Here is a 14,375-nt window from a genome sequence, read left to right as displayed (position 1 = left end):
AAGAGTCAGACACAACTAGGCAACTAACACACACACAAAAAAACTGCACCCTGCCAGGCTCCTCTGTCCATGGGATTCTCCAGGCAAAAATACTAGAGTGGGTAGCCATTTCCTTCTCCAGGGGATCTTCCCGACCCAGAGATCGAACTCAGGTCTCCTGCATTGCAAGCAGATTCTTTACCGTCTAAGCCACTAGAGAAGCCAGGTACTGTTTTACTTTGAGCAAACTCCAGGAGATACTGAAGGACAGGGGAGCCTGGTGTGCTGCAGTCCATGGGGTCCACAAAGAGTCAGACATGACTTAGTGACTGAATAATAACTACTACTTAATCATCTACTCCTGTAAGCATCACAAAAACCCCATGAAATGAATATAATTATTATTCATCACAACTTTGGGATATGGAATTTGAAATCTGGAGGAGTCAAGGAGAATGTCACACATGTCCTAGGTCACACAGTTAGTAAATGGTGTCAAGATCAGAAACCCAGAACTAGTGCTCCCAACCAGCTCATTACTAACAACTCCACTTTAGGGGCTGACTCTAATAAGAGATACACGGAGGAGATCACTGTAAGTTTATTCACTTTCAAAACACTTCTTGAGAGCTTACTATTTTTTGAGAAACATACCTGGCACAAGGTATTCAACCCCAGATAATTTTTTTATGGAACTTACAGTCAGGGGAGGGGGTCAAGCAATATATAATTAAGCAAACAACATAATTTCAGACAATAAATGACTTGAAAATAATAAACAGTGAAAGAAAATCAACCCTGAATATTCATTGGAAGGACTGATGCTGAAACTCCAATACTTTGGCCACCTGATGCAAAGAGCTGACTCATGGGAAAAGCCCTTGACGTTGCGAAAGGTTGAAGGCAGGAGGAGAAGGGGGCAGCAGTTATTGCATGGCATAACCGACTCAACACAGGAGTTTGAGCAAACTCTGGGAGAGAGTGAAGGACAAGGGAGCCTGGCATGCTTCAATTCATGGGGCTGTAAAGAGTCAGACATGACTGACCGACTGAACAACAACAAGGTGATGCAGCATGATGGCTAGGTTAGGCTGGGGGCCGGGGCGGGGGGTGGGGCGGGCTCCCTAAAGGAGTAATGCTGAAGGAGGGCCTCAATCATATGGGGAAGCAAACAAAGCAAAAACCTTCCATATAAAAGCATTCCAGATGGGGGTTAGGATAAACACACCCAGGGTGAGTCAACTTGCCGGTTCCTGAAACAGCAGAGCAGACAGGAGGCCAAGGATTCAATCCCTTCTGTTAGCTCAAGCTAACAGAGTGGGGGCAAAGCAGAGAGTGGTCAGAGGTCACATAAAGACTTGGGAGAGCCAACTATGCCAGCATCTGGCTATGGCCACAAGAAGAAATCTAGATTTTATACCGAGTGGGATAAGGAATACCTAAAGGGTTTTAAGTAAGAGACTGATGTGATCTATATTTTTGAAATCACTCTCATTGCATCAAGAATGGGTTTCAGAGGGACTAAAGTGGAAGACTGGAGGGTAACAAGGAGGCCAGCACTCCTAGAGCCACACTGGGCATACACACGGTCATTAGTTGACACAGATCTGCTGAAGGAATGAATGAATGCTGCAGGTCCAGTGAGAGAAGATGACCGAGCAGACCAGACTGGCACAACGCTGCCTCTACAGCCCAGGGGAGAGCCAGAACCCCAGGGGCGTTTCAAGAACCAACAAGCATTCTTTTAGTGAGCAGTGTTCAGGCTTTTTCAGGGGCTTCTTGCCCATTCACGTTGTGATTAAGGGCCTGGATATTGGACTCAAAACTGCCCAGATTCAGGTTTTGCTTCTATCCTCTATCAGTAAATTATATACTTTCCTTCTCTGAACGTCATCACCATCCTACTCCTAGGATGGTGTCTTAACTCCTCTCCCCTTTCGGCCTTTTCAACAGTCTGCCACTATAGTCTTTTCTCTAACTATGAAATGCCACTGGTATCCAAAAAAGACCCTAATAATGGTGAACAATCTTTTCACTTAGGTAAGTTTGCAACATTCCTTTCTACAACTGTTAACATCTGCAAAGAACTTAACTAAAGCAGCTCATTCTTACCCACACTGCCAGTTTAGCTTTAGTATTTGATCTTCTTTAACTTTAGAATACTATGACAGCTGACTGACAAAAATTAGTCTGCCAATGCCTGAGATTTCTTGTCAGGCAATGTACAGTGTTGAATTTACTCCAGAATACTACTAATTGACAAATCAACTTTTGTGGTTTTCTTTTTCTGTTTTTTAAGTTTCCATACTAACCAACTCTAGTCCCTTTTAGAACTACTACACAGTCCAATTAAACTCTAAAATGTTACATCATTTTGTGCCATCAAAATACCTACTCTCAAAATAATATTCCCTCTTCACAAGCCAAGGACTTAAAAAAGAAAAATACTTTAGGGCTAAACAAAATACTTTCCTATCAGGGATCATAATAAGATAAACACCCATTCATTGAGGTTGCAGTGGTCATCTACAAACAGCCATGGTAACCTAGCAGGCTCAGCCTCTGGTTTGTGTAATTCTACGTTCTCTTCCCCTTTTTGCCATAAAACTTTAATTTTAGCCACCAAATATAATCACACTCTGGCCACTGACTAGCTCACATTAAATAGCACAGACTTTTTAATAATATATAAATACTGCCTCTAAAAGTAGAGTTGGAACAAAGATATATTTTACCTACTGCTAGAATCACATAATTTCTTAAATCAAATGCCTTAGGTTGCTACAAATACATGCTCTGGTTAGGCACAGAATCTTAGGATACTGTTTTCCTTGCCTGTGACAGTTGAAACTATGTAGGCACCAAATAGATAGAAATGTAACAAATGTTTCTTTGAATAAACTGCCAAGAAACAGCACAAAAAAGCTTCAAGCTGGGAACTAGTGATGGGTGCAGGAACCCCAGCTTTGTGTGGCAGCTCCCTCCAGCTCACAGCCCACAGATTAGTGTAACTGCACAACCAGGATCCATCAGTCAGTCACCCCAGGGAATTTGCCCGGAGGACTGGATTCTGTGGACATCTTCTGTAACTGCCAAAAGCTACATATAATAGAAGCAAAGAAAAAAATACTAAGAAACTGTCATGCCAATTACCAATAAGGTTTTCCCACTGTAGGGATATCTGGGGTCAGCAGGAGTGGGAAGAGGACAAATAATAATTTAATTTCATTTTTCAAAACTGAATTTAAATACTGATTAATATATGCATACATTATTGAAATACAGTGGGGCTGGGAGAGAAGGAGAAAGCAGTTAAGGACGGAAAACTTAAACATTTAAAACAGGAATACAGTCTGCAAACTGGATTGTAGAAAAGATATACTCAGTCTGTGCTTTTCATATAATTCCTCCTACACATCTTTTCTATATTATCTGCCAACATTTGTGATCCTCCATGCTTTCAGGATTAATGGCTACATTAAACAGGAAAAAAACTCAGAGATTTTCATTGTTAAAGAATACTACTGAATGCTTTAGAATTATGAATAATTAGGATTTTAAGGTCTCATTTAATTTGGGGAGTTTCTTTTTAAATAACACCTTTATTTTTCAGTGGGAAAAGGTCACAAATATTAGCTCTGATATTAACACAGCCTAAGAAAGCTTGCTTATAAATCCTCCTTTTGAAACTAATTTAAAAAATTATTTTTTAAGTATCCAGAAGTAAGAATAAAGACATATTTTACAAAATTGCTTTTGCTATAAAGGTGTTTTCTCACTTATCTGTAACACTGAGAAATACTTGCTATTTTAAGGTTTCTGGCAAAGGCAAACTTAATATTTATCTGGAGACTGGGAAAACTGGCTACTGTCACCACATAAAAACAATTTTTCTTTCATATTCTGAATCCTCTTCTCTTGATGACTTTATATATTTTCATATGCATAATCAACCTGCTTTTTTCCTGTTTCCTCTGAAATTAATCTCTATTACTTATCAACGATGGAATGCCCTCAAGTAAGTAAGATTTTGCTTCACAGTATGTCTTTCATAGTGTCAAGCTACTATAATACTGAACATATCATTTCAAAAGCAATGATCAGTGATGTCTGTCTCCAATAAAAGGTGCTCCGAAGTGCCTGAAATACCTGAGCACACTTCCTGAAAGAGGCAGCCTTCTGCTGCCCATGAGGACCATTTCCCATTAACCCTGAAAGATACAGACATTCAAGTAGCCCTTGCTTACAAACAGCCAGCAACCCCACCTCCGCCCACCCTCTGGCTACAAAAACAAAACAGTCAAGATGTGCCTGGAACTGAACCAAGCACTCTGTTTCAATCCTCTCACTTGCTCCTTACTGCATCCTAAAAGTAGGTATTACTGATATGCCCATTTTAGAAATCAGGCAGCCATGGTTGGAAGAGGTTAAGTATCCTGCTCAAAATTATATGAAGTCTTTAAATCAAATGTTCTCTTAAACAGATATTTAGAAAAATATGAAGGAAAGAAAGTAAGGACAAGCAGGTAAATTGTGGAGAAAAAATGATTTCAGGCAACACTGGGCCTGAAGAGGAGACAACAAAGCAAAAAGCCTCCACACCTCTCTTCCTATCCCTCCCCAACACACACATTTAATATACACACAGTTGTCACCTTGACAACTATAACTCCACCAATTTGAAATCCATGCAGATTGACAGAGAGGCAGCGCAGCACAGGGATGCAGCTTTGGGTCTATGGATCCCAGATCCCGACCCCAGGGTTTGAAACCCTGCTCAACTACCTACTTACCACCTCAATAACTCTATTTAAATTACTACTCTCTGGGTTGGGGAGGGAGATGGGAGGGAGGTTCAAAAGGGAGGGGATATATGTATACCTATGGCTGATTCATGTTGAGGTTTGATAGAAAACAACAGAATTCTGTAAAGTCAATTATTCTTCAATTAAAAATGAAAATGAATAAATTACTACTCTCTCTGCCTTTGTTTTCTCATCTGTAAAATGAAGAAACAACAGTATCTCCTTCCCAGTCTTGTCACAATGATCAATGTCCTAACATACTGTCAGAAAGCACAGGACAGTGCCTGGTACAAAGAAGGATGCAGTGAAGGCAACCTATTATTTATTTATACCTTATATTACTGATTCCCTAGTGGCTCATACCGTAAAGAATCTATCTGCCTGTAATGCAGGAGACCCAGGTTCAATCCTTGGGTCGGGAAATTCTCCTGGAGAAGGAAATGGCAACCTACATCAGTATTCTTGCCTGGAAAATGCCATGGACAGAGGAGCCTGGCAGGCTACAGACCATGGGGTTGCAAAGAGTCAGACATGACTGAGCAACTAACACTTACTGAGAATAATAATTCTGGAAGTTACAGGTAAGACATCTGAATGTGTAATGGTTCAACCAGATGACTGAGAGCAGAAAATACCAAGCCCTCAAATCTGGTCTCTAGAAGCTGAGGTGGAAAAGCTGCCACGTGGAGGCCTGAGAGGTATGCAGGTAGGTATAAGGCAACAAGCTGCCAGCAACAAGTTAGGGTAGAGAGAGTGGCTTTGGGCTGGTGGGGGAAGTAAGAAAGTCACTCACATAAAAGGAATTGGAAGGATCCCAAAACAAACTGTTTCCTAACAATACCTAAGGTCAAGATTGTTCCCAAGGAGGAAAAAAGAAAAACTCTTCTCCATAAGATTTCTTCAGACAAAAGGTCATCAGACAAGACAGTGTACAGGGGTAATAGGAGAGCGTTAATGAAATGCTACTGATTCAGCTAAAATTTGATTCTTTTATTTTCTCATAATACCCACTCCTTCAGCTACTATCAACAGGTAAAACAGTAAGAACAAATCATTCTCCTGCCCTGGAGCACCCAGAGAAGCCACACGCCCTAGCTGGCCTTGGTTCTCAATGTGCTGCCCCTGCCAGGGTCAACACAAACTAGCAGCCCAACACAACACAACAACCAGCCTTGCCCACATATAATTTACCATTTTGTTTTTGTTTAATTAAAAAACAGCAGAGTCATTTTATTTCCAGATAAATAGCAACATGGCAATGAAGGCAGTTCTCTGATTGAAGCCATGTTTTCATTACTTGGCCCCTACCTGCAAACGTCTGTGACAGAGAATTGAGAGGGCAGGAGAGAGATGGGCAAATTCCATGTTTCTGGCCAGGATTCCTGAATGATAACAAAGTTAAAATTATGCTAACCTGGCTAGTCTGGCTCAGCAGATCCCTTCCTATCCAGGATAAAAATCTGTCAAGCAAAAGAACATGTACAATATGTATGGTTTTATTCAAAGATCCTACAGTGCTTATTCCTGTAGCAATTAGCAAGCTGAACAGAGTCCTCATGATAACTCCATAGATCAAGTCAGAGAAGGTCTGATTAATCTTTAGCTGAGGGTCCCTTTCACTGAAAAAATTAAAAAAGTAACTAAATGATCAGTATCACCATCGAGTGATGCACAAAGACTAACGATGTAAAATAAAAGGCAAAGCTGGAAATTAAAAAACTTGATTCCCAGAAGGCATAACAGAATTTCCTCTATTCAACTGTAGTGTAAGAACATTTCCCAAATAACTTTTCTTTAATCATTGCAAAAAAAAGTAAAAAAGACAAAATTGAAATAAATAATACAGTACAGTAATGGCCAAAAATTACAGAGCTCTCTGGGGTAACCCAAGTAATCCTCACAACAGCCTGAGGAAGGGCCAGTATTATTATCTGCATTTTACAGACAAGGAAAAGTAACAGAGGCCGAATAACGTGCCTATGGGTCACACGGCTGGTAAGTGCTAGAGACAGCAGTTGACTCCAACCAGCCTGCCTCCTAAGTGTGCTCTTATGTATGACCATTGTGCCATTTTTCAGAAATAAAAATAAAAATGTTCCTGGCTATCACCAAAAAGATTATCATGTGGTGCTGAATTCTGACTTTGTCTTGTGTTTCTGATCCAACTACCTCAGAGAAGTATTTCCTTACCAGTTTTATATTTTTGAACTAAATCTTTTAGTTCAAGATTAGGAACACTCTCATTAAACAAACAAAAAAAAGGAAAGCAACACCATCAGTATCATTCTCCAGCAGTATAAGACGTGGAAGGTATTAAACCACACAATCCCTATGACCCTATTCAGAGAAGAGTCTTCAAAATAATACATAACTGCAAAGTGGTCATTCAGAAGATTTCAAGGTAACCTAATACATATTTTATCTCACCGAGGGATATATTTAAAAGTAAAAACACTGATTACTGATGGATAATGTGACTAGCCTTTAGTCATGAGGGTGTTAAGTAAACCAAGGGTTCCTGAAATCTAGCCAGTCCCCTTTCCTAATCTAAGTCAATGTTTTAATTAATAAATCCATTTCCTTTGTAGGAAATTGATGTGATCAAAAGAAATAAAGGAAAGTAAATGAAATTTACCAGAGATAGTTTATCTTGAAAATCATTTAAAGCACCAAACTTTAAACCAAGTCACAATACTTAAATTTCACTTTCATAGCTATTAAATTTTTTCAAAAAGATTGTTCATCAAAGTCCAATTTAAAGAAACTTCTGATGAGAAATAAACTTTGTATGTACTAGTGAAAATAATAAGAATAATCTGTCCTGAGCTACTAGAAAGAGATGCATAACATGCTATTTTAATAGGCCTAAATGAGGAAGGATCAATATTATTTTAATTTTTAAAGTCTGTTTATGAAATGCAATCATCCTTCATTAAAAATGCAAGCTGTGTTTCAGCAAGAGGTTAGCGTGAATGATTCATAGAGAGATCTCTCTCTCTAGCATAATCTTCCTCTCCTGGGACTTTCCTTTGGATGCTTTATCAATCCACTCAAGCTATTATTAAAAATGCTTCCCCTCGATAAGAGAGAAAAAAGCACGTGCCCATTCCCCGTCCCACTGCCTCTTCCATCTGAGTGATTTATACCTTTTCCAGTCAAAAGTAAAATTAATTCTTCATCCTCCACATGTTTTTGTAACCATTTCTTTTCACAAAGCATTTAAGATTATTTTATAGTATTCAAAACACAGAATTTCCTATTTTTAAAAGTTAGAGGCTTTCATTCACTTACCTATATTTCAGGGTGAATGTTGGTATTTCATTGAGACTAAAGGAAATTTACCTTTTGTTTGATGGATTTTTAAAAGATTTTGAAATGTTAACTACTCATCAAAGTCAAGGCATTCCAAATCTAAATTCAATTCTCTTCGATTTAAAAATGCTAATGAAAATGGCTATTTCAATGCAGCAGCATCTGGCTCATTACAACATTCAGTTTTAACTAATAAATCCTTAATTATTAAACTCTGGTGTTCAATTTCTTTCACAGGGATCAGCCAAACACATATTGCTACAATTATAAATACCTGGGATAAACTAGTTACAACAACACATCATAGAAAAGCCTTCCTCTTGCTTCTCCAGCTATTAAATATGACCCCAAGTATGTCATAAGGAACATATATTTGAGAGACCACCGTTAAACATTTGGGCTCTGTCGTGCATAGGTGCTGCATTTATTGGCTAGCAAATATTTAACTCTGCAGGGGACTCAACATTAATGCATAGAGCAATTTGTCTGCTTGTGCAAATGGACAGGTTTTTTCCAAGTGCCTTTTCAGATAAACATGTCAAAACTGAATGTAATCGTATGCCCTCATTCTGGCTTTACAAAGCTGACTCTGCCTCCCCCTAGCTTGATGTTTTTATTAAGGTGCCCCTGGATACAGACAAGCAAGGTATAATTGCATATCATGATGTCTAGTAAAGGTTGAAATCCCTGAGAGAATATGTTTAATTTTAAGCTTTAATGTATGTTAGGAAGTTTACCATTTTTCTCTCCCACTCCTAATTCTTTTCTGTTTTGGCTCTTCTCTTCCCCCTTTTTTAATCAGCAACATCGACAGGACTGACTGAATATTTTACAATGGAGTCTCAGAGTACGTGTGTTCAATCGTTTGGCTTCCCAGAAGATTCATTACAGTTACATTAGAAAGTCAAATCAGGCAATTCTGCAGTCTGGTGAAAGCTAGCATATGAAAGGAGGTTAATACAAAAGAATTTCATTTTAAATAGAGGACATTTAGGACCTTAAAAAGCAACATTATGATAAAATTTCCAAGATATTTGTTCTGGCGTTAGCACAGGCTTTACAGGTCTAATTTCAGAGATGTCTAAATGCTTTTCTAGGAAAGAGTGAGCGCATGAATGAGAGGAAATTGTCTGATCTGCAGGGTCTGCCATCTTAATGATCGTCACACGAAGAACACCACAGACGTATGGTTTACCCTCACTCTTGGGAAGAGAATCCATGCGGTCTCTGATTACGCTGATGAAGTAGGAATCAAGTAAAAGTTAGGGAGTATTCATTTAAATCCTTATAAAGGTTAATACACATCTTTCTGAGTGCAAACAAAACTAGGGGTTTTCAGATCTCAATATGCACTTATATGACAAAATCTATTTTTCCCATGATTAATAGCAGGTACAGAAAAATCTCAGACATACATGTGTTCCACTGTTACTTGTGTATAAATGGCTTCTCTCTCACTAGACTTCAGACCTCAATAAAGTCCTAACTAATCTTATTTATTTGATTTGTTTCCAGCGAATAAGCAAAAATTAAAAATGACTACCTATTGGAATGAAAAGAGAAACACCAGCTCCTTGATTCAGTATAGCAGATTTACAGAATGCAAATTTCAAATACAAAGACTCAGCTTTTGTGAGAGCTATTTGGAAGCCTAAATATCAAGGCAAGAGGGAAGAGCAGCTAGCAGAGGTGACAGCCAGGAACGGCGCTGTCTTCAGCAATACCTTTGGCAGCAGTACAGATGGACTTCAGAGGCCACTGGCTATGCTTAATTTAATATGAAGCTAAATACAGTCAAAACATCTGGTGCACTACTGATGGTTATCATGATAAATTAAATCTGACACCACACACAAACCCATTCAAACATTCTATTCAAATCCTTTTTAAAGCTAACATACACTTAGATGTGTTTTTCATCTCCTCTAATAGTCTTTTATTTTAGAAAAGGCAGATTTTGTGGGGTCTAGCGTTTACATAATTGCAGGGACTTCTTTAAGAAAAAGACTACAAAATGTGATATATAAAATGCCTAGGGGCTCAGGCAAGTGAGGGTCCCTTTGGTTTAAGCTTCATTAGCTCCATGAACAATCCACCGCTGGGGAGGGTTGAAAAGCATTGTAAGGCAAAAACAAAATGGTACATACCAAGTGGCACACGGAATTGATAGAAAGAATTTAAAAATCTAAAAGGCAGACCCTTTAATTGACAACCTGCAAAGGAGCAAAAAAAAAGACTTTCTAAGCAGGCACATCAGCAAAAATAAACTGCCTTTGTAGAATGGACTTATCACATATTCATAAAATGCAGAACCCCCCAAATCTGTGGCAGACCACTGGAACAAAAGTATTATAAAGGAGAAAAGTAAATAAAAGAACTTACATTTTATAATAACTATAGGACAAGGGACAAGTATTTTTATGAGCAACCATTTCATAAAACAGAATTAGATCATCTCTAACAATTTGCTGTTTTAAAAAGCAGAAGACCACTTGTAACTGAAATAGCTACTGCCTAAATGGCTCTATTCCAATTCTTACATTTTTTATTGCGCTGCTGTGAATGACCCAGTGAAAAGACCCACTGCTACAGAAAATCAGCCTCACTCACCTACACTCATTTAAACAAAAAAGACCTAAAGCCCAAGTCTGTATTTGAAGGGAGGATAGCATTTTGTATAATAAATTCAGTACAATCAAAATGAGAACCATATTTCTGTTTAACTTTTCTCATCTTGACTCAAGATCTATGGGGGGGAAGTTATTAAAATTAATGCATCAAACTATCATAATTCTGTCCTTTTTATTACTGGTAGTATTCTCTCTAAAATATTAGTCTGCTTTGCTGAACTAGTGTATCTTTTTGAAAGTTCTCTTTGACGATTAGTATCACTTTACTACTAGTAAAAAAATGTGCAATTTATATTAATTTGGCACTGAAAATAATCTCTTTAGTTTTAATGGGTTTGAAATTTTGAAAATAATTCCCTCATTAGAAAGTCACTTACCTTTCTTCACCACTGCTTCCAGTGGTGAAAGATAATGAAGCTACTTGCCAGTCAATATAAAACACACATACAAAAATAAAATGTCAAGAAATGGCAAGTGTCACAAAGTAAATATTTTCCTACTGCTATTAAATGAAGCTTATTTCTAATAACTACTATTCTGTATACTCTTTCTATAGATTAGCAAGTTACTTGCTCCATCTTTTCTTCACGAAATAATTTTTTCTAAAATTAACACGGAAGAAATACCAATGGAAATTCTCACCCTCTGCCCATAACTAAGTGAAAGGCTGCCAAAATCAAACTCTCTTTAGCATCACCAATCCAACACTTAATGTGATGCTCTACCAAAAGGGACCAAGAGTTCACAGATTTCCCATAATCTTATCAGAAGAGCACATATAAAACAATGAGAAGCAAACAGGATAAGCTCATTGTCCCTGTCTGTGTTCTTAATTTTCCCCAGCTGATCAAACATTGGATTAAGAGAACTAGTAGAAAATACTGCTAGCTGTTTAGCTGGACTTCAGCTTTTTTTTTTTTCCACTTCCAAGTAGAATGTCAACCAAAATACACTCTATAAAGATGCTGAATATTTAATACCATATAAAACACAAAATGGGATTATTCTCTCAACAGAAGGTACAATCTAAGAAGATATTTAGTACAGAGTATCAAAGAAAACAAGTATTTATATCACTGAAAAGTTATAATTTTTCCTGAGAAAAATTAAGATTTATTATATTACTGTTAATTATTGCCTCTTCCTGACACATTAATTTAAATGCAGGTTTTTTTAGGGTTTCCCAGGGAGTACTCGTGGTAAAGAATCTGCCTGCCTATGCAGGAACATGAGAGATAAAGGTTCAATCCCTAGATTGGGATGATCCCCTGGAGGCTTTTTTATAAGAGAAAATTATTAGATCAGGCTCCGAATCTCAGGACTGACTCGATGGAACATGGAAAGGAAACATTATCCTTTCAATAGGCAAGGAGGAAAAATATACTCAACAAAGACAAAGAAAAGACTAAAAGCACACAACTAAAACCAGGGCACCTCAGGCCTTTGTTGGTATAGGCTCAAATTACAGCTTTTTTTGTTTGTTTGTTTTAAAGGAATGAAAAGACTTTTGCAGTTAATTTTTTTCAAATCAAAGCATGAGTCAGCTAGGTAAAGCTCTGTGGTCCCCATTCTCCACGTTCCCTATCCCTCATCTCTGCCACCTCCAGATCAAAGAGCAACTACCACCCCCGGCCCCAGAGAGGCAGGCAGTAGCCACTGCCACCAAGCAGAGAGCACATCTGGCCTCTGTCTGTGCAGAGCGACAGCCATGCATCACTGCTCTCTATATGATCCTACCCTCGAGTCACCTGTAAAAGCATGAAGGGAAACAAAGCATGCACAAAAATTATGGGATACTGATTCCAAGGTAGAATTTTTTTTTAACTTTGGTTTTTTGGATTTTTTTTTAAGCTATATTCATCCATGTATTCAGTCCTTCATCCAGCCATGTGTCAGGCATAATCCCCACTGACTGCTGGGAAAGGAAGTGAAGATAAACAGTCACAACATGATGGGTGGAGTGCTAATAAAAGGGGTCAGGAAAGGTTTCCTGAAGGAAATAACATCTACTCTGAAGCCTGAAAAGTTAAATAACTAAGAGCTGAAAAGGCAAGGAAGAAGGGAAGAACATTTGCCACCAGAGAAAAAGCTTTACCCAGGTAATTAGTACACTCACGTTTGTATTTTTAAAAGCTCAAAAGGCTCCAAAGAAGATAGAAAAGAGCTAGTAAGTACAAGAAAAGATGCTAAACACCATTAAGGAAAAACATACCAAAACTAAGATCAGTTCACATCCTCCAGAATGGCTACAATCCAAAAATTTAAAAAAAAAAAAAAAGAATATAGGACTTCCCTGGTGGTACAGTGGATAAGAATCCACCTGCCAATGCAGGAGGCAAGGGTTTGATCCCTGGTCCAGGAAGACCCCACATCCTGAGAAGGAACTAAGCTCCTGTGTCACAACGACCAATCCTGTGCTCTAGAGCCCGGCAGCCACAAGAGAAGCCACCGCAAAGAAATGAAGGGTGGCCCCTGCTCGCTGCAACTGGAGAAATCTCACCCAAACTAACCAAGGCCCACTGCAGCACCTCAAAATTTTTTGATTAATAAAAAATAGATTAACAAAAAGTGTTATCAAGGATGTGGAGAAACTGGAACATTCATTGCTGATGGGATTGTAACATGGCATAGACACTTTGGAACACTGTTTGGCAGCTACTCAAAATGTTAAACATAAAGGGACTGTATGACCCAACAATTTCGCTCCTAGGTGTATATCCAAGAGAAACCTAAACCATGTCTATACAAAAATGTGTACGTCAATGTTTACAGAAGCATTTTTTACAGCCAAAAAGCAGAACCCATCCAAATATCTACCAACTAATTAACAGATAAATAAGAAGTGGTATATCCATAGAATGGATGGTTATTTGGCAATAAAAAGGAATGAAATACGGATATATGTTACAACATGGATGAATCTTGAAAACATCATGGTAGGCAAACATGCTGGTCACAAAAGACTGTATGATTCCATTTACGTGAAATGGCCAGAACAGGCAAACCCATAGAGACCAAAAGTGGCTGGTTATGGCTGAGGGGGTGCAGGGTGGGGGTGTGGGGTAGGAGGGGGCAGTGGTGTGGAGAATGAGGAAGAAATGGGAGTGACTGCTAATAAGCACAGGGTATCTTCTAGGGGTGATTATATGCAGGTCTTGATCTGTATGCAGGTCAGGAAGCAACAGTTAGAACTGGACATGGAACAACAGACTGGTTCCAAACAGGAAAAGGAGTACGTCAAGGCTGTACATTGTCACCTTGCTTATTTAATTTATATGTGGAGTACATCATGAGAAATGCTGGACTGGATGAAGCACAAGCTGGAATCAAGACTGCTGGGGAAAATATCAATAACCTCAGATATGCAGATAAACCACATTTATGGCAGAAAGCGAAGAACTAAAGAAGGACTAAAGAGGACAGTGAAAAAGTTGGCTTAAAACTCAACATTCAGAAAACTAAGATCATGGCATCTGGTCCCATCACTTCATGGTAAATAGATGGGGAAACAATGGAAACAATGACAGACTTTATTTTGGGGGGCTCCAAAATCACTGCAGATGGTGACTGTGACCATGAAATTAAAAGACGCTTTGCTCCTTCGAAGAAAAGTTACGACCAACCCAGACAGCATATTAAAAAGCAGAGA

At 38.5% G+C, this 14,375-nt stretch overlaps 1 protein-coding gene across 2 annotated transcripts in view; it reads right to left on the bottom strand.

Annotated features, from left to right (window-relative positions):
• The window catches only part of RERE (arginine-glutamic acid dipeptide repeats), a 418,492-nt gene that overhangs the window by 357,616 nt on the left and 46,501 nt on the right, over positions 1-14,375 (bottom strand). Inside the window, exon 1 of one of the 2 annotated variants that reach the window (XM_060396516.1) lies at positions 1-14,375. This exon is cut by the window's left edge and continues 46,509 nt beyond it; it is cut by the window's right edge and continues 45,928 nt beyond it. The exons of the other annotated variant lie outside the window; for it this stretch is intronic. The gene's annotated coding sequence lies outside the window, so the exon portion shown is untranslated. 2 annotated transcript variants of the gene reach the window in all.

Source organism: Ovis aries, chromosome 12 (assembly GCF_016772045.2).
Source record: "Ovis aries strain OAR_USU_Benz2616 breed Rambouillet chromosome 12, ARS-UI_Ramb_v3.0, whole genome shotgun sequence".
In the NCBI taxonomy this organism is placed as follows: Eukaryota; Metazoa; Chordata; class Mammalia; order Artiodactyla; family Bovidae; genus Ovis; species Ovis aries.
This window is presented reverse-complemented; position numbering and strand designations above follow the sequence as displayed.